The following is a 25070-nucleotide window of genomic DNA, read 5'->3' as shown; positions in this document are numbered from 1 at the left end:
TTATACTTAGAATGAGAAACAGATCTAATAGAGCTAATACCTTACCCAAAAGGGAAAAAAAATAAAAGGAAATGCTTTCAGTGCCCTCCAAGTACATGGATTGCAGTATTAAACATATAGTGGCCCATATACAAATAAATATAATAACATATTTTTTGAATGTTATATCACTCTGGTGAATAGTTAGACTCCACCAATGGTATTCATGGTTGTAATATCACATCTATGAAAATCAGAATTCATCCAATCAGGAATAAATATCTGAGATGGTACCCTCTGAAGTCAATTGAAAATCTGCTATTAACTTTAATAGATATTAGATCAAGTCCTAAAAGTTAAGATATCTTCACTGCCATACTACTAGGGGGTTGCTCAGACACCATTATCTTTTTTATTTATAAGCTTTTTTATGGTTCTCATTTAAGTGGTATTTGAGTGCCTCAAAAATTAATGAATTTTATCTTCACTATACCCCTTTGATGCCGGGAAGTTTTATTCCCATTTTGGGGAACTAAGGTAAAAAGAGATTAAGTAACCTACGCAGATCATGTGGGAAGTAGTGGCAGATCAAGGAATAGGATTCAGACCTTATGAGTTCCACACTGATGCCTTCACCATGAGACCATCTAAAGAAAGCTGTTTAACTGGAATTGTAATGTGAGCGTTTGCAGAGGTGGAATAGCAAGTAAGGATCAACAGGTTTCAAGGATTGTTCTGGGGTGCCAAAGTTTGGTGGTGCAGCAGGAAGCTGGGACTACTGGAAAGCTTATAAGGATCCAGCAGCCAGTACTGGATTTACCATGGCGTCTGGCCCGTGGTCCAAAGGGGCCCCGGCCCGCTCTTCTCTGCCCCTCCCCCCCCATGGGGCAGAAGCTTGATGCTGCTGGCTCCTGGGGCTCCTGCTGTAGCAGGACAGGCTCTGCTAGCAGCCAAGCTCCTTCTCTGCCTCTTCCCTGGAGGGTGCTACGTTCCTTCCCCTCCCCCTCTCCCTGCCACTGATCAGCTGTTTGCCAGCAGGAGGGAGGGGGAAGAGCGAAGCAGGAGGAGGAGAAGAGGTGGGGGTGGAGTCTTGGGAAAGGGGCTGGGATCGGGCATACTCCCTACAGCCCCCTGCATGAGCACTCCCATGACCCCAGCCCACACCCCCAGCCCTCTGCCTGCCCTGACCCCTGCATCCCCTCACATACCTCCAGCCCCCTGCCCTGACCCCTGCACTCCCCACACACATATCCTGCCCTGACTCCTGCATCCCCCCCTCACACACCTGTAGCCCCCTGCCCTAACTCCTGCATCCCCTCACACACATCCAGCCCCCTGGACCGCCCTCACACATCCCTAATCCCCTGCCCTGACCTCTGACCCCTACACCCCCTCACACATCCCTAGTCTCCAGTCCTGACCCCTGCACCCCCCACACATATCCAGCCCCCCCACCCCATGCCCTGACTCCTGAATGCTCCCACATCCCCACCCCCATCCTGAGCACCAAAGGGAGCTCCTGCACCCCCACCCCATTCCCACCTGCACCCCTCACACCAAACAGGAACTGCCCCAGGTAAGTGCTCCACACCCCAACCTCCTGCCCCAGCCCTGAGCCTGCTCCCTCATCTGGCCAGACCCCGCAGACCAACGTTTTTTTACAATATTTGGAAAGATCATCAAGTGTTCTGTTGAGACCCTCCATGATTTTCAAGTGGTCTGTGGAAAAATAAGAACAATCAAGGTACCTCACTTTATTTTCATTTATTTGCTATTACTTATAGGAGGAGGATGAAGAAAAAGAAAAGAAAAACAGTGGTGGGGGGAAATGAGAAAATGTTCTTTTTCTTGGCTGGGTTCCAAGGGGGGGCCCCAAAATGAAACTGAGCACAGAGCCAGGGAGGCCCACTATAAATCCAGCACTGGCTGTCACATCACCTGGGCTGGGGGTACTGTGTCAGCTGATCCCCACAGTCTCCAGCCTACCTGGGCAGTACAGCAGTCATGGCCCTGCCCACTAGCTCCTCTCCACTCCCTAGCCCACCCACCACTTGCTTCCCCCCTCCCACTCCTGCTTAAGGCTTAGCCCTCTCACTTTTTAAAAATGATTGCTTGCCCCTGCCCCCTTCAGGCTTTTCTCGCAGCCCTGTTGCCAGGTATCCGGTTTTAGACTGGAAACTCCAGTAGAAAACAGGACCTGAGTGTCCGGTTAGCAGTGCTGACTGGAAAACGAAAAGTCTGGTTATAGGAGTAACCACATTCGCCTCCGCCCTCCCACTCCCAACATCCACCCCAGAGGGCTGGAAGAGAACCTGTCCTGCTGCTGTGGGAGGAGGGGCAGCTCAGTGCAGGGAAAGACAAAGAGAATGGGCTAGAACCAGGTAGGTACCCGCTCTGTGTGGGCAGGGGGGATTCTGTTTACCCCCTCCCCAGCCCTGCTGCGCTTGCAGTTTACCCCGATCCCTCCCTTGCTCCAGAGACCAACCCTAGCTCCTACCTCACTGTGCTTTTACCCTCAGCCCCTTTTACAGTCATTCCCGAGGGGTTCCCACAAATATGTTTGGCGCTGGGCCCACAAAAAGTTAATCTGGCCCTGCTAGCAGCAGGCCTTGCCATGGTGTTTGTGAGAGAGAGAAACTAGAAAGGAGCAATGAAATCAGGATCCCTTTTTTGTTCATGAATCATTGGCAAACTGATCCTCCATTTACAAATTATTTGTTATAAATTTGACCTAATAATGTATATGAACTAATTCCAAACCCTCAGTTGCTTTTGAACTATTGACTTGGACTGTTTGCTATTTCTAGTGTCTGATTGGTAACCTAAGTGTCATGTTATTGTCTCTTGTCTGTGATTGGATGATTGAAACATTTAAAATGATTTTTCAGACCAATATTAATGTATGTAAAATCTATTAAACTATTGAGATTTGCCAATAGTTTCATATATGGCTATTGACCAAGTGATTACTCACAAACAGCTAATAATATGAGTCTGCAGATAATAGTGACATGAAGTATCTCTGGTTTAATGCACAAAATAATTGTGACTCAATTTATGTATTATTTGGCCAAGTCTAGGTGTCTTAAATTTTCTCCCTGATAAAAATGACATTTGGAAGTGTATTATATATTTTTCAGATTTTTATGGAATATTTTTAGTTGCACCAGTTTTGTTGTTTGGGTGTCATTATTGGTTTCTCAGATAGAATAATTGGAATTTTTAGATTTTGACTATCAGAAAAGTTAATAACACATTTTAACATTGGATTATTACAGTTTGTATAATATTTAGTCACATTTTTCCAAGTAGAAGATTTTCAGCTGTCACATCTTCATTTTTTACTTTATAAATACAGCAATATGGACTTCCCTTCCTGATTTTAACATTAAAGGGGAAACAACTGAAGGTACTTGAGAATGTTACTATAAAGAGTGTGTCTGTGTGTATTTTACATAAGGACAGCCATAAACTGGGTCAGATCTAGGGTTCATCTGGCCTAGCATTCTGTCTTCTGACAGTGGTCAGTACCAGATGCTTCAGAGGAAATGGAACAATGGAATTTCAAGCGATTCATCCCCCTGTCATCCAGTACCAACTTCTAGCAGTTGGAGATTGAGAGACATTCAGAGAGTGGGTTTGCATCCCTGACCATCTTGGCTAATAGCCATTGGTGGACATATGCCCCATGAACTTATCTAATTATTATGAATTATAGCCAGCTGTGGTAAAACTGCCTATTATTAAGGTTGTCTGACACTTTCCATTATCAGATCCCATTTCAGTTACTTATATCTTTCCCACTTATCTTTAAATCACTTTGGCTGAAGCTTTTCTTGCCAGGTATCTGCCTCAGCCTGATTGACTTTGGAAAACTTCAGCCAAAACAGTGTAGCCATTTCCAAGAACAAGGTTAAGGAAAAATACATTGTCTTGCCCAATATAAAATATTCCGGAGAGCTTTTATCGGAAAAATATTTAGCACCTCTATCCTTTAGCACAGGAGTTTAAAATTTGGCAACAGGATAGTCTTAGTATCAGATTTCTTTTGGCATTCCTGTGAAAATCTGCTATTTGGCTAAATTATAAACTTGTGAAAAATTATAGTTCATATATGCTCACTAGAGACTTAGATTTTTATCAGCTACATTCCCTCCAGAATCCTTCCACCTTGAGCATGGTCCAGCCCAGGACTGAGCAGGACTTTCTTTGCAATGACAGCTCTGGGCTGCTGCAGGCCGTACCAGATCCAGGCACAGGAACTGAAAGCAGGAACATTATCTCTCCTGTGCTTTCAGTGACACCCCAGCTTGGTCCAGGCAAGATGGAGGAGGAAGGTGCCTGATCTGAATGCAGAGAGGACAAGGGTCAGATCTGCAGGAGAGGAGTAGAGTGGGGCAAGGAGCCTGGTGGAAAGGAGACTGAAAATGGCATCCCAGCATACTTAAGGCACAGACTGTCGCCTGCGCACCAGACACTGGACCCGTCCTTGCTGCATCCTCAGGATCAGAAGCAGGAGTGTTTAGGTTCAGTTCAACAGGCCTGGGGCGATGATCAGATGTTACCAGCCACAACCTCCTCATCTCCGGACAATAACCTGGCACTGGATTAGTCAGTTTACACCCCACAAGGCTATAACATGTTCAAAGACCTCAGGAGGTAGGTAATTGTGATCTTGAGGATACTTACTGATGTGGTGTGGGAAGTACAATACTAACTCCTCCGTATCCTACACTTGTGAGTACCAGAACACAGCAATCCTGATCAACAAGAGCTGTTGGAGCCCACAAAAGCCTTTGGCAGACAATGGCATCATTGGCACATATGTAAAAATGGACAAATAGAGACAGTACCAACTCCTGGCTACTGGATATGAACTGTTTTATTTACATCCAGTACCAGGGTCTCTCATGGTGATGTTGGCCAATGAGAAAACAAATCAGGGTCACCAGAAGTTGACTTCCAAAGACAAGAAGATGAAGCGTCTTATGACGGCAGCTGCAACTGTTCTTCCAGTGCAGGCCGCCTGAATCCTCAGGCCACGGGCCGAGATCCTCAAGAAAAAAGCTCATGGCGCAGGGTGGGGGTTATCTACCTCTGAGTCACACCACTCTGCTTCAGCACCAGTCAGGTAGCAGATTTGACTCCGTGCCTGCGGACAACATACCATTCATTCTACAGTCCTTTCTTTCCCCTTTTCGACAACTGTCTAGGTCGCTTTCAACAAGCCTGGCTGAACTTCATCTCAGAGTGCGAGGTACTGAAGATGGTCCAGAGAGTCTACGCCATCCAGTTCCTCTCTCTACTCTTGCAACCAGCCTCCCTCCCCATCTCTGTTCAAGGACTCTTCCCATGAGTGTATGCTTTGACAAGAAATTCAGTTCCTTCATGCTCTGGGCACTATCGAGGATGTTTTCCCTCAGCAAAGAGTAATGGGGTTCCATTTGAGGTCCCATATTATCCCCAAGAAGACAGGGGCTTTTAGCCAATACTATATCTCAGAGGCTGATCATCTGTGTCAACAAGCTCAAGTTCAAGATAGTCTTCCGTGCATCCATCATTCCCTCCATAGGCCAGAAAGACTGGCATGCAGCCCTCACATTATAGGCAGCATACTTTCACATCATGATACACTCAGTGCACAAGTGCTTCCTGAGGTTTGTATTAGACAACAGTCACTACTAATCACTACTAGTATCAGGTTTTCCTCTTTGGGCTCTCTTTGGCACCCCGCTTATTTTAAAGTGCCTTGCAGTGGTGGTGGCCTACCTCAGAAGGACAGGCACCCAGGTATTCCCATACTTAGATGAATGGCTGGTCAGGGATGCCTCAGAATCTCAGGTCCCTAGCCACTTTCCACTGGGCCTGCTGCTGAACAAGAAGAAATCCACATTAATGCCTGTGAGGAAGATAGAATTGATTGAGGCTGTACTCAACACAGAAGTGGCGACTGCCTACCTACCACTAAATAGATTCCACCCGATGACACAATTTAGTTCCTGCCTCTTATGGGCTTCTGGGTCTTATGGCAGCACGTACATGTGTTTGTTACCTCACGTGCAAGACTCTCTTTCTGGTGACTTCAGTCTATCACCTGACAAAATACCACCTAGACAAGGTGGCGCATCTCCCTCCAGTAGTTCTCCAGTCACTAGATTGATTAAAGGACCCTGCAACATTCACAAAGGGATTCCATACAGCCCCAGTTCACAGGGAGGTTCCATACTGTTCCAGTTCATGGATAAGGGGCTAACATAGAGGGATCTCAGGGTGCAGGATTTGTGGTTACTGACACAGAGGGACTTACACCTCAGTAAGGCCTTCCTTCCAGACGTTTATGGCTGGACAATCATGGCAATGTCAGACAATATGGCAGGAGTCTGCTACCTAAACCGGCAGGGTGTAGTCCTTGTGTCAGGAGGCCATCTGCCTATAGGAATTTACCATACGACATAACATTATTCTATTAATGTTCCACCTCCTGTGGGTGGACAAGGTGAAGGCAGACAGCCTGAGTAGTCAGCAATCATGAGCAGTTGATGCACCATGATTTCTCCAGGACATCTTCCAACGATGAGGGATTCCGTATATTGACTTCTTTGCGACAGTGAAGAACAAGAAGTCTCACCACTTCTGTTTGTAGGAGAAGGTCACAGTCTGGGCTCTTTCAAAAGCATTTCTCCTTCTGTGGACAGATGGGCTATTCTATGTGTTCCTTCCCATTCCCCCTGCTTTGGTGCTACAGAAAATCAGGCAGGAGAAAGCCAAAATAATCTTCATTGTCCCCAGCAGAGCCAAGGCAAACATGGTTCAGAGTCTCATGATCTCTCTTTAGCACCACCAATCAATCTGTCCTTGAGCTCCAACCTGCTAGTGCAGAACAGGCTCAGCTTTGCGCCTGAGCCTGAGCTCCCTCCACTTGGCAGCATGGATGCTCACTGGCCGACACCAGCAGAGAAGGCTTATTCATGAGACATCTGTCAGATTCTTGTTAGTAACAGGAAAGACTCCACTAGGTCTATTGCATCTCTAAATAGACAAGGTTCACAAGGTGAGAAAAACAACACAGGATATCCCCTTCAGTACCTGTTGCACCTGAAGCATTTCAGCCTCTCACTGAGGGTCCATCAGGTGGCCATTTCAGTGATTCATCCACTGATTGACCAAACCCAAGTCTTCTCCCAGCTCGTGGCAAAGAGGTTCCTGAAGGGTATATTGAATCTATACATGCTTGTCAGGGATCTGGCCCTAATATGGGACCTTATCCTGGTCCTCTCAAAACTGGTGACTACTCCCTTTAAACCTATAGCTATATGGTCACGACCCTATCTATCCATGAAAGAGGCTTTTATCTGGGCAATCACATCTGGCCGAAGAATTGGGGAGCTACAGGCTCTGATGGTAGAGCCATCATATATAGTCATCCACAAGTACCAAATATCCATTGGATCTCAACCCAGATTACTTCTTCAGGTGGTATCAAAATTCCACATCAATGAGGCCATCCACCTACCTCTTTTCTTCCCCAAGCCTTACTGTGGGAGGGTGAAGTAAAGGCTCCAGATGCTGGTTGTGCACAGAGCTATATAGTTCTACCTGGACAGGACAAAACCCTTCCAGAAATCTTTCAGGCTATTCCTGGCTTTCATGGAGAGAATCAATGGAAAGGCTATATCTACACACAGGACATTGAACTGGCTTGCCCAGTGCATCAGGACATGCTACCAGTTAGATGGCTGGCAGCCACCTAGCAGAATATGATCCAACTCCATCAGGACATAATCCACCTCTGTGGCCCCTCTGGCAAACCTGTCAGTCTGGGATATTTGCTGAGCACCAACCTGGTCGTCTGTACACACATTCACGAAGCACTACACGTTGGTGCAAGTGACCAGGGACAACACAAGATTTGAAAGATCCATGTTACAGACCATTTTTACAGAGACTCCTCATATTAGGCCCCAAGGAGGAAGTCACCAACTGTGGAGTATGTATACAGACTAGTACTGAAGAAGAAGAGGTCACTGTACAGTAACTAAGATGTGTAGTCCATATACATATTCTGTGACCTACTCCCCATCTTCACTACTTCAGAGTCCTGATGCCCTGGGCTCTTGTTGGAAGGTGAAGGAAATGGGTATGGCAGGGTGGCTCTACCCTTTATACACTCGCAAAGTGCATGAGATGAGGGTAGGGCTTGACATGCACTCACCAACTGGAATATGTATATAGACTACACATCTCAAAGAACATCAGTTACTGTACAGTACTGTAAATAACTCTTTTTCCTTTGTGATGTTAGTCAAGTCACTTAAACCAAACTTTTCATACGGTAAGTGTTCACACATTGTGCGAGTCTCAATTTCTGGGTGCCTAACTTGAGACTCTAGAGCTTGATTTGCAGAGGTGCTAAGCACTCAATTGCAGCTGAAGTTAATGGGAGCTGTGCTTAAATATATGAAATGCTATATAATGCTAAAGTTCCTGAAAAATCAGTTCGAGGTGTTTCAAATTGAGCACCCCAAATTAGTAAATACTTTTGAGCTTAATCTTTCACTGCCTCAGTTCCCTAACTGTAAAACGGGGGAAATACCTCCCTTATCTCATAGAGGAGGTGTGAAAATAAATGCATTAATATTTGTGTAGCATTCACATACGATAGTGATGAGCACCATAGGAAAACCCAAGAGGAAATTAATAATTTTGTCTTCAAAGCAGAGTTGGAATATTGGATAGTAAATAAAGCATGAAGCCACAGCTGAACAACTACGAGAAAACAATATTGAATAGAACTTTGTCCATTTTGTTCACTGAATGAAGCATGGGTCCTGTGGGAAATAGTTTGTTCATGTAATTGAAGATAGTACCATACATACATACAAAGGGGCTACATTAAGGTTACACAGGCAACCTTAATTCTGGCTTTTTAAAATAATGTTAATTTTTGTATGTAATAAACATGTTCAGGAGACTATGTGGGATACTGGTACAAATTAGTATTGTATACTTCAAGGAAAAAAATCTGTGTTTTACTGACAGTTGGCCTTTAATCATAGTGAAATATATTAAATCTGGGTGACAGGAAGGGGGATCAGTTTTCTGATGCCTTTGTAATCAGCAAATTGTAATTGTGATTGGTATGTGAGGTTGAATGTATGATGACAGATTTGGTGAAAAGATTAAATCTGCAATTTAAATTTCAATGCTATATCTTAAACAAATAGTTTTATAGCAGCCTTTCTTCTGTCATTTCACTTATAATTATAATTATAATTTTTGATCAATTTCATTCTTTTGATAAAACACAACTTCCTTAAGTGAACTTTATCTATACACTTAAAGGTCAAGCAAGTTATAGATTTCTTTTTTATTATAAGAACTAAATTTGTAAACATTGTCTTCTAGCTATTATAAGGTCATTGAAGCAGAAAAGCAATCAAAGTAAATAGAATAAATTGGTTTAAAAGATAGCTAGACATTTTTATGAAGAGAGAGAGCATCGAAGGATACAGTGACAGGGATGTGGGGTTCAAATAAACTTAAAGGGGACAAGCTTGTTGGTACAAATGGCCTTTTCCTGTCCAGAAGTTTCTTGTGCCCTTATGAGATAAAATAGTTAAAAGGGTAATAAAGTGCTGTCAAAATATTTGACATGTCCTGTAGCTAGTTATTTTGAGCCAATAAAGTATCTTAATTGATCTAAATGACAACAGTTCAGGTATAAATATATAGAATTTACGGCCTGAGAAAGCAAAATACCATGCATCAGCGCTGTTTACAAAGTGATAGTTGTCAGATTCCATGCAGGAGTTTTATTTGATGGGGACTGGTTAGCAAATTTGTGCTTTATAACATGTGCAAAACTGAATGAAATTTAAGAATTAAATTTCATGATTTTGGTCAGGAACTGGAGGCGGAGTTCCAGAATAACAAAGAGTCACCCTGTTGCAAATTCACAACTCCTATAATTTGCAAACAGTTTTTGTATTGTTTGCATTGTAAAAATTTAAGTTTCCAAAATCCCTAAGTAGAATACACATGTCCTGATGCAAGGATTAAAACATTTTAAATTGTAGATTGTATTGCTAGAAGATTAGGGGGTCAGGGGGAAGGTTTGTTCCATAGATTGGCACTAATTTGTTTGATGTTGGTTTAGGAAAAGTGAAATCTTTTAAAAACATTGTTACATGAATGTTTTGCAAACATTTCCTCAAAAACTTTGGAAAGTGTGACACTTTATGAATCTCTCTCTCTGTGTATCCTCTTATTTGCAGTGCAAATAATAATGTTCATCCTGAATATCCTATATAGACAATGGAATCTTGACTGGTTAAGGAGTTCAGCATTGAGGCCAACATGAAAATCAAAGTTATATGTGAAGGGCTAGATATAACCCTCATTAAGCCAGAAGGGACCACTGAATCATCTAGTCTGACCTCCCGTATATCACCAGCACCCCCACACTAAACCCAGGAATGGAAATGACACCCATAGAAGACTAGACCGTTGTGTGTCACAGGCAGAAAATAGAAGGTGCACCAATGCAATGGCAGAGAAATGATTAAGTGAGATATACCCAGATAATAAGTCAATGGAAGTGGGATTGACTTTAAACAGAACTTCCTATCTGAAATTACAGCTATTGCAGATTTTTGGGCCACTGTTACAGAGACAAATGTGTACCTTTAATATACATCCTGGTGTAAATCTAGTCAAATCACAAATTGTTGGGGGCAGGGACCTTCTTGATCATTCTGTATTTCTTTGCAAAGTCTCATGGACAGCTGCAGTGCTGCAGGAACAATAAATAATTTATTATGTGCTACTGCCATCTTTAAACATTGTCAAACTAGAAATAAAATAAATAGAAAAATCAGTAGTTCAGATTCCTCAGAAAGAATTAACCAAATGAGTAATCACCTAATGATTTATTTTAAACACGAAGGTACATTTGAATAAAATAGTCTTTGCGTGTAAGAAAGAAAAATAATCTAATGTTGCATAATAAAGCTTCAAAGTCAGATTGTCATTTTTTGCTGATGGTGAAGTGCTCACATTATCTTTTTAATGTTGAAATCTGTTCAAGTCAGTAAAATTTCTTTAATGAACTTGAGGGCAAGTCTTCAAAGAAACTTGCAATTGAACCTGGGGAAAGGCCAATGTCTTTGAACTATGGAGAAGAACTTTATCCTAGATTACTTTGATCATTTAGTTTACCCTGTTTTGTAATCGAGTAACAAAGATCTAAACTTCAAGAGTACCCCTATACTGCAGTGAAAGACCAGGCTAAATCTAATATGTTGTTAGATCAAGTTCATTACTTCCCTTAGCTATGGTCATTTAAAAGTTGGAGGGCTGCTAGCATAGTAGTTCATTTTGCATTGTGACCATATATGTCTTTATCCTTCCATAAGGCCAGTCAAGGAATCATTGAATATTATATTTTCTTTAGATTTGTTACTACTTTGTAATTTGAAAACAAAATTTCATTTTTGTTTTCATTTTATCTTACTTTTCACTTTACTTCCATCCAGTTCAACCTTTCATCACCCAAATGTGGAACAGTGTGTCCTCAAATGTGGAAGAAATAACAAAATCTGGAACAGACTATGAAATTATGGAGCAGGCAAACGCTGAAATGTATGGAAATAAGCACATGAATGGACAGGCTCTAATGCACATGAAGTCTGTTAAGAAGGATACATTATTTTTAGTTTGAACTTCTGCTTTTAAATTTCATATTAATGTAATATGATATAGCATTTGTTTTGTTTAGTACTTGAAGAATTGTTGGTGTTAACCGTATTCTTTTCTACAGAAATCCCTTTGAATTTTAGAATTCGTACTCTTTCCAGGTTACAGTAAGGAAAACGTGGAAGAGATTCTAATAGAAAAACAACGCTCAGTTTTGCAGCTAACAATCACAATGCCTTTAGTGCTGCTTTTATTTTATTGAGTTGGACAGGTCAATTTAATGGAAGAGCTGGATATATTCCTTCCCTGGTGAAAATAAAATAAAGACCTAGTAGAATTTGAGTGATCCATCACCTCTCTTTTTTTAAAATATTGTGTGTAGTGTCATTTAAGATCCATGTCATTTGTATATTCATTTAGGAAAAGAAAAAATGTTGCTACTTAAATGGGAATGGAGAATATGTTTTATTTAAAAAAACATTAGAATATAGTTTTCTTTGCAGATATACAAGTTTAATTTTGATTTTTTATTTCATGTATCATTTTGATTTTACTCTTCTCCGTTTACATGCCTACTATTCCTCATTTATCTGCAATGACAATTAAGGTAAAAGATACTATAGCATATAGGAAAAATCAGAAAAACTAAACTTTTAAACAGAGAGCTGTGACAATGGAGAAAAATGGTATAAATATATGATTCATTGAATGAAAATGATTGAAAAACATTTACTTTCACATGTCTTCATTCAGCTTTTATAATAAAGATTACTATATTTTCTTAAATTATAGTTAGCACAAATTCTGTTCTTTTGGGGTGAAATCCTGGCATCATTAGTGTCAATGGGAATTTTGCCATTGATCTGAGTGGAGCCAAGATTTCTTCTTTGGTTTGTAGGTAATAGGCTGAAATGTTTTTTTATGCTACTCTTTTCTTACATTTTGTACAAATTTATAATATTTATAAAGCAAAAGGAAAACTGGAATTTTTCTGAAAAATTAGCTTAGTGGCTACTCTGTGCAGATACTGTATAGCTGAAGTCAAATACCATGCAAAAAGTTAGTTGAGTTAATGGGCTGGTTCCAACAGAGCATACGTTTTGAGTCTGGAGTTTCTTAGTTATTGAGGGTATAGGATTCTGAATGCTTTTATCCTTTTATTGGTGAATGCACTAAAGTGCATGCAGACAGAGAATGTTAAAGTGGCAGTCAGATAAACTTGTTAAAGCAGTGGGAGTTTTTCCTTTCTTTCTACGTGACTTTATCATCACAGTGGAGTTAAAAGGCAATTAGCCCTTCAGCTCTTTTCTGGCCAGTTTATTGGCATTTTACACACAACTGTTGAATAGACAGTGCCATATTAAAAATTGCAGCAAAGCTAGCCTGGGGATAACAGACGCTAAATTTCAGGTTAATTTAAGTTTCCTTAAGAGGAACTGTTGCCAAAAATCTCGAGTAAAATAATTTAAATACAGTACCTGTGCTCCATATACTCATAGTTGATGGAAAATTGTAGTAGTCTTGCTACATGCTGTGTTACATTTCCAGGGAAATATTTTTATAAAGAGTGTTTGATGAAAAGTTTATTCCTTTACTAATAACAGGGTACCCACTGTGTTACTTAAGGCAGTGAGCGTAGTGGGCAGAACTAGACATTTTCTTCATAGTAACAATGATCATACTTTACATTGCTGTAGTTTTCATCTGAGGATCTCAGAGTACGTTAAAACATAGGTTGCTTGAACCTTTCAATATCCCAGTAAGGTAGGCATTGCTATATCCATATTACAACACTGAAGCAGAGAATTTGAAAAAACACCCTGAACTCAAAATTTGTCCCAAAATTTAGATTTTGTATTGATTTTTGTTTATAAGAAGGCAAATGGAAATATTTTCAGGTTTATTTTTAATTTCAACATTAACATTTGTTTTTAAACAAATAAACATTCCCTTTGAAGTATTTACAGCCGCAGTTCTTGAAAACCTAGAAGTGAAACTAGCTCCATTGTTACTCATAAACCAAGAAAAGAGAGAGAAATAAGTAGTGAGAAGTAGTACTAGTAGAAATAGTGAGAAATAAATTGGAGTTTTAAAACTATTTCAGGTTTAGTAATCTCATGCTCCCAATGAAGTATACAACAGAACTCCCATTTTCTTCAATGGAAGCATAATTGGGCCACTAAATATATATTAGTTACTTATGTGAACAAATACATTTGATTAAAACTTTGAAGCTGATTCTGATCTCATTGACACTAATGTAAACAAGGAGGAACGCCACTGAGGTCAATGGACTATCATCAGCAAAAAACAGATGCAAGAGAGGACAGAAATAGGCCCATTATTTTTAAACAACCATCTATTTAAGTAACTTGCCTGAGGTCCTATAGGCCTAAACCAATGTCCACTTAAGTCAATGGAAAGACTCACATTGGCTTCAGTAGCCTTTGGTGCAGACCATAGTGAGTCAGTGGGAGAGTCTTTGGGTGTAGAGAACTCAGAGGTCTTATCCCCCACTTTTGTTAGATTAGCCTCTCAGGACAGATTCCCAAGTTTACACATAGAGAATAAGTAAGGCTTAATGTTTAGTTTATCTTAACAAGAAGCAAAGTAAACAAAAACAACATTGTTACCCAGTTTCAAACTAGTAGTCTCTTCTTTCAGTTAGCAGTGCTACAATTGGAAGTGAGCGCGATAAGCACAGTATTAATGGGACTTTATCTAAAGTGGTAGATATCTGTGCTGCAACACTGCATGTTAAGGTCTTATATCCTGTTGTTGATACATGAGGGGTCATTGTTATAGTTGCAAGTAATAGAATTATTTTTTGCCTTTTAAAAAAAATACTTTGCAAACTACATGCCAGAAAATGTAAATAAATATTTAGGGAACAAATCAAGCACGTGAAAGTTAAGAAATGCCTGATTTAAGCTTGCTTGTGCAACCTTTATTCTTTCACCCTGTACACATGCCATGTGATAGTCTTCAATTATATGATCTCTTACTATTTTTTTCCACTGGGCCCTTTTGTTTTAGTTCACAGCATGAATGGTGCTAAGGGAATGAGTCAGGATTGCATAGTGAATAAGATAGAGAAGAGAGAGGATGGTCTTGAGTTTAAGGCAGGGGAATGCCAAACATGAGAATTTGTTCTATCCATGTCTCTGCCCTGGATTTCTCATGTGACGATTAGCAAGTCACTTAAGCCAAAATGTTTGCATTGTGCGACCCTTATTTTCTCGGTGCCCAACTTGAGACACCTGAGCCTGATTTTCAGAAGTCCTGAACTCTGATGACTGAACATCAAGTCAACGGAAAATGTAGATGTTTAACCATTCTGACAGTAAGATAGTGTGGCTTGGATGAACGAGCACAGTGTTGCAAGTCAGAAAGTCTTGAATTCTCATCCTCTCTCTCCTAATGATTCATTGTGTGATCTTGGGCAAATCACTTTGCCATTTTATCTAAGTTTCCCCACCTATAAAATTAAGATAATATTTACACGCCTTTCTCACCACGATGTTTTCAGGATAAATCAGTCATTCTGTCTATACTGCTTTGAACATTTGAAGTGCTATAAAAATGTGGCCGTACTCTGAAAAATCAAGCCAGAGATATCTCAAGTTGGGAACCAGTCACTGAGGAACCCTAAATTTGTGGACACTTTTGCATATTTTGGTCTTGTTGGCCCTTTATCTTTATTTTCCAACTGTGAAATGGGGATAAACATATTCTCCACGTTACAGGGGAAATATTCAGGTCAGTTCATTTACGGTCATGAGGTGCTCAGATATTGTGATGATAAGCAGCACTGAAAAGTCTGTGAAGCAATTCATAATAAATAAAGGCTGAATTTGGATGGCGTGCAGATGAAGTATAGGGACACACATTAAAAGGATAGGTTAATAAGAAACATTTTATAGATAGATCGAACAGATGCCCTATTCCCTTAGCACTGTCCAGTCTGTGCACTGAGTGAGGCACAGATCCTGTGTAGATAATAGCATGTTATCATGTAGTTAAGGACTATCAGAATGCATATACCCAAGGGAGCAGAATTAAGGTTGCACAGGCAAGCTTAAACCCAGCATTGCATGAATTTCAAGTGCTTTACTTTGCAACCTAAATATTTTTCTTTTAACATGCTTTTTATCTATGCGATACTGGGGCTATGTCTCCACTTGGAGCTAGGGGTGTGATTCCCAGCTCACATAGATATATTCGTGCTACCTTTCATTGAGATAGCATGCTAAAAATCATAGTGTAGCCCCAGTAGCATGGACAGCAGTGAGCGGCGGCACAGGCTAGCTGTCTCAAGTACGTTCCCATGGGGTTCAAGGAGGTTTGTCCTTGGAGTAGCTAGCCTTTGTTGTGCTGCCCATGCTACTATGACCAAATCAATATTTTCAACATGCTAGCTGGATGAGAGTGAGTGCAAGCATGTCTGTGTGAGCTGAGAATTATACCTGTAGGTCCAAGGGTAGATGTAGCCTGGATCTCCTAGGTTTGTGGTAACAAAGGTGTTTAAACATGTTTGGAAAAAATAGTTCTATTTTGTGTGTTCAAAACATGCAGTTTATCTGAAAAATGTAGTTTGAATTTATTACAGTGAACGTTTAAGGCATTATTGTATTAGGAGTAAATAAGCATAGCCTTCACAAAGAGACAACAAATCCTTTCTTGGAAGTTTAACCCCCCTTTCTTACTTTCTATTAGAAAGTCAGCCGCAAAAAGTACTACAGATAACTGCAGCTTTTATTTCCAACCTGGCCTTCCATGTTCTGAAAGTAATTTGCCATACTGCTTCTCAGAGTCTGCTCAAGGACTTCCTCTAGCAGAATAATGTGGTTCTTATTAAGTACATCCTATAAGACCCTGGAGGATTGCATGCAAAGGAAATAAGACGTAGACACAAATGAATTTCCATTCTCCAGTCAGATATATGATATTGATGATCATGATGTATATGGAGGTTGTTGTTAAGAAGACAAAGAAAGAGAATTAAAGCAAATGTCTGACAAATTGGCTGTCTTTATATGCAAACATGACAAGTGGTCTATATGGCTCACCAGAAGGAGGAGATGCAGGCTTCAGGCCAAATAATGATACAGTCAACAAACTTGTTTGAATCACATGCTCTCATGTAACGTCTCTTTTAAATAAGGCCTCATTTTAAATGACATCATCAGGAAGGACTTAAAAGTTTTACATGAAAAAATGATTGATTTTCTTTACTCCAAGTGATGCTTCACTTATATGAATTTTTTTTCTTTAGCATAGTAACAAGATGTTCTGTAAAAGTGGCACTTCTGGAGGAGATTTTTTTCCCCCTTAGCTCTTTCTTTAATGAAATAAACTAGATATAACCTATTACTTTGCAAGATCAACTATTTTAATTTTAAGTTTGTGTTTCCTACTGTAATTGTGTTGATGCTGAGGGATATGTCTTTTCTGTATGACTAAGTATTTTCTCATTACATGGCAACAAAAGCTGATTGAGTAAAGGAATGGACCATAATAACATTAATAATGTTTCTTATAATTTGAGTTGTAGAAATTTTGAAATTCTACTGTATCATGCGTAGTGTAACTGAGTGTAGATTTCAGAGCCTTAGAATGCATTTGATAGATGAGAATCACTTATACTGACATTGCACAAGTGTAAAAAAGTTAACAGACATTTTATTCTTCAGAAATATGCAGAAGTTTTGTTAATCAGGAGTTCTAATATGACTTTCCTATTAAACTGTTTTAAACCATGAAATCTGATATTTTCACCATGACTAATCCATGAAATTTGTCAACTTTGTCCATGATTTACACAAGCTGTATTTATAAGGAGAACTTATTTTAGTCCTAAGGCATGGAACATTATTTCTCAGCATGCTTTTAGTATCTTTTTACTAATATGTATAAACAAAGTGTGCACATTCAATATATTATTTCAAGATCAGGAAGTAAAACATGAGCAGCACTCAGAGTAAATTCCTCATAGCTAAGTATATGAGTCTTAAGCCATTAAAAAGAAAATAACCTATCATATGAAAGTTGGTAAGAATGGCTGTGATCATAAAGTTTACCTAAAATAATTGGATAACTTGCTTGCAGATTAAAAGCATGTGGGATACTTTTATGTCTTTATGTTTTAGGCTACGTGCAGAATTAATTGCTGTCAGCATAAAGCAGACCAAACAAAAATGGATTTGCATCAGCTGTTTGTTTAGAAAAAAATTGAATGACAGTGAGCATAATTCAGTTTTGCATTTTGAGGGACGGGGTGGCTATAGAGCATTCACATACTATAGAACAATACTATGTATGGGAAAAATTAGAATCCTTTATGTAAATATAATAACGTGCAAGTAATACCTTCAAAAGGGTAAGAGGGAAAAAAATCTCTTGCCTCTAGAATGTTAGTCCATTCCAGCTGTCCTCCATCACTTGGTAGGGAAAAGGGTTGGGAAAAGGCCAAAAAGCAAACATTCACAGAACATCCAATTTTTAGCAGAGTATAATGTCTTAATCAGCTTTCACAGAATTGCTTTGAACCGTACATGCTATAAATGTACAATACATTCACATACTTAAGTAGTCACACTCCCTGTAATGATGAAAACAAGATGGCTACTTATTTATGCAGCTCTCAATACTGTAGTTGACAGGAAAGCCATATTAAATAGTGGAGGGAGCAAGAGACTAAGCACTTAACTGTTATTCCTGGCTCTGCCCAGAGTTCCAACCCTCTAAACCTGCAATTTACATAGATAACCTATGCCTTTGCACTGGGATTTGGTTCTTCTCTGCATGGCTCCTGCCCCCTTTTAGCATGGCTCATGTTAGATCCATTTACTATGGGAACTACTTAAGGGTGGTTTCCAAACTGTGGAGAAGAAAATTGAGTAGATTAATGCTAAGGAGGATTAAACAGAACCACAGGTGATGCTATCTCTGTAGCTTTTCCATCAACCCTCTCATCTTGCAAAAAGAACATGAGTACTTGTGGCACCTTAGAGATTAACAAATTTATTTTATTCATCCTTGAAATCTTGCATCCTGCGGTGTTCCAGATAACCAGAGAAGGGGTGGATGATGATGCAGAAGTGGCTATGGCCTGTGTTGGGATCCCTGGGATCCTTCTGCCTATGGAGGGAATGATAATTTTTCCAAACTTACTGAAGTACCTATTACTTGAGAACTAAAGACATTTATTTCAAGTTGGAAAATACTTTAATATAGCCACTTTTGAGTTATTTGTGAGTGGGGGTAGCCATTTGAAACTTGTAAGCAGAATTTTCTCACTTACCTAAGCTCAAAAATATCTAAAAGGATTTTCTTCAAGCTTTTCCCAAAAATATTACATTTGGCATGAGACAAAGCATGAGGAATCTCAGCCCCCAAATGGAACAGTCTGAGAATGTTCTGAGTGAGTAAAAATAGGAGTTTATAAGAAAAGTAATATTTTATAGAATCATACAGAAGTTGGAAATAGAAAAGATCTGTCTATTGATCTTCTTTTTTCATATAACACCTTTTATTGTGGTATCTAAGAGCTGTAAGATTATCCAGTTCATCTTTCTGCAAACGCAAAATTGTTCCCTGCAGGAACTGTAAATGTTCATTGCCATGGATACTATAGCACAAAATCCATGAATAATCAGAAAAAGTTATATAGACACTCTGTTACTGATTCATTCCAGATAACTCAGTCATTTTGGGCTAATATTTGCATATATATTCAAATTAATATATAAGGAATTGTCCAGCAAAAGACTGATGACATGCTTCTGCAGCAGCCAAGGTATCACAAATGTGTTTGGCTTTATCCCTTTGATGCAGCAGTTTCAGAATATAGTCATATGTATCCCACATTGAGATTCTTCTTCTTTGTTCCTATCTTAAAAATGCAATGCCGTGTTATCCATATAAAACATAATCTTCCAAAATGTATATTGGCTTTAGAAAAATCACCCCTAAGTTCTACATCAGTTTATTTTTCCAAAGCATACATCTATCAGCTAAAAGGGCCCTTGTTTTGCCTGTATTATGTCACTCACATCTGGAAAGAACTGAATCCTGCTGTTTTAGAAGCTGATCTCCTGCTGTTATTTGGCTATTTGTAGGATTCTGTCCCAATTCCTCTAATCCAGTATTTTTCAATAGAACCATATTTGGACTCGTGCAAATTCTTTTTCTTCCATGTGAGGTTCTCTAAGCTGGGACAACATATATTGATATCAGAGTTTTAATGTTCTTTTTCAAAACAGTTGAGTCTCCTCAACTCCCCTGGGTAGAATATCTGTATCTATCTATATCTATATATCTATAGATATATATATAAATGTATTCTCCTTTGATCTGTTGTCCAGAAGTTTTATTGTACTTTAATATTATATAAATCAGCTACAGTGCATGATTTCCTGCTGCAGTCAGGTTTGCCATCTTCTTAAGTTGTTTTTTCCTATTATAACTCTCTATCTGAGTTCACTGACCCTGGTTCCTATTATGTTAAAGGTTAACTGATATCCGTCCAACCTGTCTGTACGCAGCCTTCATTAGTTCTTTCACTGTGGTTAGCCTCTTCTAAGGTGAGAATACAAAGGAAGATGGCGTGTCTGATATAGCTGATGCATGCCCAAAGATGTTTCTGTAAGGAAATCAGTTTTAGCCATCTTTTCTTTACTTTTTGGCATATGGTAAAGACTTACAGCTACCTTGAATTTGCCAGTAACGTTTCTGTAAAAGTATAAATTGATCCCCATACTTAGCAAAATGTAGACAGAGCAAACTTAGGGACAGATTGTATAGATTGTACAGATTTCAGAGAGACCACTGGTGGTGTAAGATACTATTCCACGAGTAAGGGAATCACAGTCTGGCCCTTAATGAGCTAGAGCACACAGGCATACATGCCTGCTCACTTTGTCAGTTGGCCTTTGTCTGTTGAGAGACAGTTTTGACCAAAATTACATAGGAATTAGTTTACTGAAAAGTTAAAAATGGTTGATTTATGATGATCATCATTTTACCATACCACAAAAATGGGAATTTCCTCATCAAGAGCTACTGTATGTGCCTTAAATGTATTTTTTTAAAAATACTTATAATGCTGTGTGTTTAACTTTACCTGTGTGTACTTCTCAAATAAAGGTTAAAAATAGTATTAAAGAAATGACACACACTGAATAATGTGTAGTATGTATTATGTAGTATGTATTTTGGTTACCAAATATGGTACATTTGCAAGGGCCACTTTAAAACTGTACCATGTTTTCTTGCTTTCACTGTGATTGCCTCTAATCCACTACTCCTTCCTGTTGCTGACTCACTACCACCAGAAGCCACTCCAACCATTGTCTGGCTATACCAAAAGAGGGACAGGAGACATTTGACATGGGTTTAATCAGGCCGCAACTTTATTATTAGATGTCTGGGACTACCCGGCAGATAAAAGTGAACAGTGCAGGTGACCCCAATGTTTACTCCATAATTACCTGGGGGGCTTTTACCAGCTTCCCCTGTTTTTCCATCCAGGTCCCTCCAACAAATCCATTGCTGGGACCTTACCATACCCAGGATATTCCACCGGCTCCCCCTCTTTTTCCATCCAAGTACCTCCAGCAAATCCATTGCTGGGACCTTACCATCCACCTTCATAGGAGAGTTAAGGTGGGCGCTAATAGTGGGGGTTGACTCCCTGCCATAGGAGTCCCCAACCACCCCCTATTCGCTCCTTTACCAAACACCTCTTTTAAGTCCTTTTCCAAGCCATTTATCCGGTCACTGGTTGCCTTTCCTATAGAGTACATGCACTGGACATCTGCCCTACACTCAAATAATGAGTTGTGACATATTGCCTACCTCCCATCATGCCATGCATGAACATAGCCCACCTGAACCCGCTGTGGGGAAGGCAAAAAAAACCCCAACTCCACCTAGGCCAATATGGTAGCAAGGGAAAAATTCCTTCCCATCCCCCCTCAACAGAGCAGCAGCTAGCATAATGCCCACATCGGGTCGAGATCAAACCTGGTATTTTACCACCTAAACAGGAGGGACGGTGGGTACCACCTCAGCCTGCTCCATGCAAAAGGGAGGGTTAAGGTACAGGGCTGCCCCTTTTAAGCCCCTCATTCCCAGGGGATGAGTCAACAACCACACTGACCATTTTGCAGCAGTTTTTATCTTCTCCCCCCCCCCCCAAGCCATGAAGCACAGTTCCCTTCATTCAGCTATCCAGCCAAATCCCACCCCACACCCCTTAAAGGTGCAGAGTGGTCATTAGCTGATGTGAAACACCATCTTCTGAAATGCCAACTCAGCACTGGGGGTGGGGATGAGAACAGACCAATAGTACCAACAGCTACTGAACTGAGAGACTATTTAAAGTACTAACAGGTTTTGCTGATGATGATGGGATACAGAAGTTAGAAGAAAGAAGACAAAAAGGGAAAGAAAAAGGCATGACAGTATATGTGGAAAAGAGAGACAAGAAAGAAATGCAGAGCAGACTAAAGGTAAATGGTAGGGAGAGAAGAGAGTATGAAAAGAGAGGAAATTGGGACAGATTAGAAGAAAGGGAAATATGGGGGAAAAAAACTTACATAGTTTGGCCCTAGGCAATTACAGTTGACAGGTACTGTATGTAAGATTTGTCCATAAATAATATATTAATATTTCTAATTATAGAAGATACATAAAGGAATGGAATAATCATCAAGAGATTTATTTTACAAAATATAAAGAATAAGATTTGTGAGTGCTTCTTCCATAATATTTATTTTATAAGTTTTGCAGATCTACTGTTCTTTTCCACTTGTACTTTAAAATTTAATTTAAACCCTTGTGTTATGCTTCAAATTGTGAAATCTTCTAAGGTCAATGAGTGAAGTAATTGACCTGCCTCCTGTAAGATACAAATATGCAAGATAAATTACATAATTAGTTTTAATTACATAATTACAGTGTTTAATGTGTGGGGGTCAAACGTTACTATTACATTTAGAAGTTATGGCAAAGAACACAAAAATAAGCAACATAGTTTAATTCTGTGTTTCTTTAAGGTTTTCTAAAAGGGGTTCAGTATGAGCTATCCTTGACCTTGAACATTGGATGATTATGGCAAATAATATATTGCTGTTATGCCTTGTAGAATCATAGAGACACCTTTGTAAATGGCTAAGTGCACTTTACCAAAGACTTCATTTAGATTTAAAGTATACTAAAGTTAATCAGCAGTGGGAACTCAACTGACAGCAATTTAATTTGATTGGGTAAGGTAATTACGTGATTACCAGTAGTGTTTATATATGCACAAGGATATTTTTATTGGGAAAATCTAATTGCTTTCTTACTAAGAAGAGAAAAAAACAAACAAATTTGTTATCACAGGTTAAGAGGATATCCTTCACTCCTCTATGAAACAGCTTTTTGTTATACATTAGAGACAAAATGAATTTGTTTTACCTTAGAACATTTGCTGATTTGCAGCAGGATTATATTAAGTTCTTTTTTTATAAAATATAAGTACTAAGGGGTTTTTTTTTGTTTTTTTATTGGGTTTTTTGGTGAATCTTATCACTTACGCAGGAATTTGGTGATACCCTAAAGATTTTGTGATGCTAGTCATTCATGATCCCTTTTAATTGTGCAAGAACTGTTGCTTAAATACATCATAGTCAGTTTTTCCATCTAGAAAATGTACATAGGCCAAAGCTAAACCTAAGGATCCAGGTTATTAATGGTTATTTGGGTTTTCCATGTTAAAAAAAAAAAGGCAGTTATTTACTATACCAGAGTTAGAGTAGTCAGCCGACAGAAGCAATGTTTGCACTTTTATGAGAGTGGATTTAGAGTTGCCTTCTGGGGCATTGCTGAGTGAAATCTCATTTTATTTACTAAAGGCCTGATGCAAAGCCCATTTAACTCAATGAATCAGGCCCTGATTTTTCATGGTACTGGTGATGCATGCCAGTTTTGTAGAGTTGCATCAGATGTCATTGAAGAGATGCAAGCAGGAAGCTAAAGATGACAAGAACAACTGAATGAAATGGGCTAATTACAATATGACAAGTTTGGTCATCCAGATATATTTCTGGTTGTTCAAATACACTATTTCTCCCCCATACTTGTTTTTCCCTTATGCGTGTTTTAAATAAAATATTACAATTTTGAATATATTGTCTTTTTAAACTAGATGATCCAGTCACTGTTGGAGGCACATAGCCATGGCAAATCTCACGCTGTACATTGATCACCTGTCCAACCTTTGCCTAGAGTGTGATCCCCAGTCCCTTCAAGAGTTCCATCTTTACCTGTCCATAGAGAGGAGGAGGAGAGAGACATCTGGGATAACCACACTTCAAAGATTAACACCAGAGCAGGTTGCATCTTAATTTCATATTGTTTTCTAAATCAGTTGCCAGTACTAATTTAAATATTTGATGAAGATTTTTCCTTGATGCATATTGTAATGTCATCAGACAGATTGCAGCATGTGACAAGTTTTTACCATCTTAAAAATTTCTTGATTAAACTTCCTACTTACCAAAATTATGCATACATTGTTCACAGACCCAAAGTGTGAAACTGAAACTCAGGTCAGTCCAGAAAGTATAAAGAAATCAGTTAATGATGATCATGTTTAGTGATGTCTTTGAACAGGTCTCTTGCAAACATGCCTAATACAAAGTCAGAAATGATTTGTTAAGAAGTCCAAAAATGTGGAGGTTATGTTATACTTCTACCATCCTGTGCTTACATAGTTGAATGCAGGGTCTTCAACAAGTACACTCATTTGCTCCAGGCATATTTAACTTACATTTCTTACCCATTCTTCCTCCTGCATTACCATGAGAACCTTGATATGCACAAAACAGACAGGGTTTCACTTACTATCCTAAGGACTGCCCCTCCAGGAGTCTAGCACAGCCCACACACAATTCTGGAATATGTCCAGCTTTTTTCCTAAGTAGAATGTGAACCTGTGACCTTGTGGGCCTCAGGCAAGAGGGCTGCCTACTGAGCCACCAATACCCAGGCCATCAATAAGTTTTAAATGCCAGTTGCAGACTTCATAGAGATAATGACTTCAGTGTGTAAAGGTTTTGTTGTAGAGACCACAGCCTCACATATGGTGTGATAGAGTAAATATGCTGAAGCCATTTTAGATCTGTTGTGTAACTGAACTGTCTTGATATTACAGTTTTTGTAGTAGATTTCCATTCATGAGATATTATTGAAAGTGACACTGATACATAGGTTTAGGCCCAGAGTGTAGATATTGTACCAAGAAGGTTTAGCAAAAACAGAATGTTTTCATGAAATTGTTAGAGTGGAAATTTCAATGTAAACAATTTTTTGTTTGGATTTAAACATTTTGCTGCAGGATTTGCAACCCA

General features: G+C 39.3%; 1 protein-coding gene across 5 annotated transcripts in view; it reads left to right on the top strand.

The window, feature by feature from the left end:
- ERC2 (ELKS/RAB6-interacting/CAST family member 2) overlaps nt 1–25070 on the top strand; it is a 903595-nt gene that overhangs the window by 805787 nt on the left and 72738 nt on the right. For all 5 annotated transcript variants that reach the window (XM_075073080.1, XM_075073079.1, XM_075073078.1 and 2 more), the window contains one exon: nt 23867–24053. The gene's annotated coding sequence lies outside the window, so the exon portion shown is untranslated. The remainder of the gene's footprint in view (nt 1–23866; nt 24054–25070) is intronic.

Source organism: Chelonoidis abingdonii, chromosome 17, assembly GCF_003597395.2.
Source record: "Chelonoidis abingdonii isolate Lonesome George chromosome 17, CheloAbing_2.0, whole genome shotgun sequence".
Lineage (NCBI taxonomy): Eukaryota > Metazoa > Chordata > Testudines > Testudinidae > Chelonoidis > Chelonoidis abingdonii.
The sequence above is the reverse complement of the archived record's forward strand: the minus strand, read 5'-3'. Positions and strand labels throughout refer to the sequence as shown.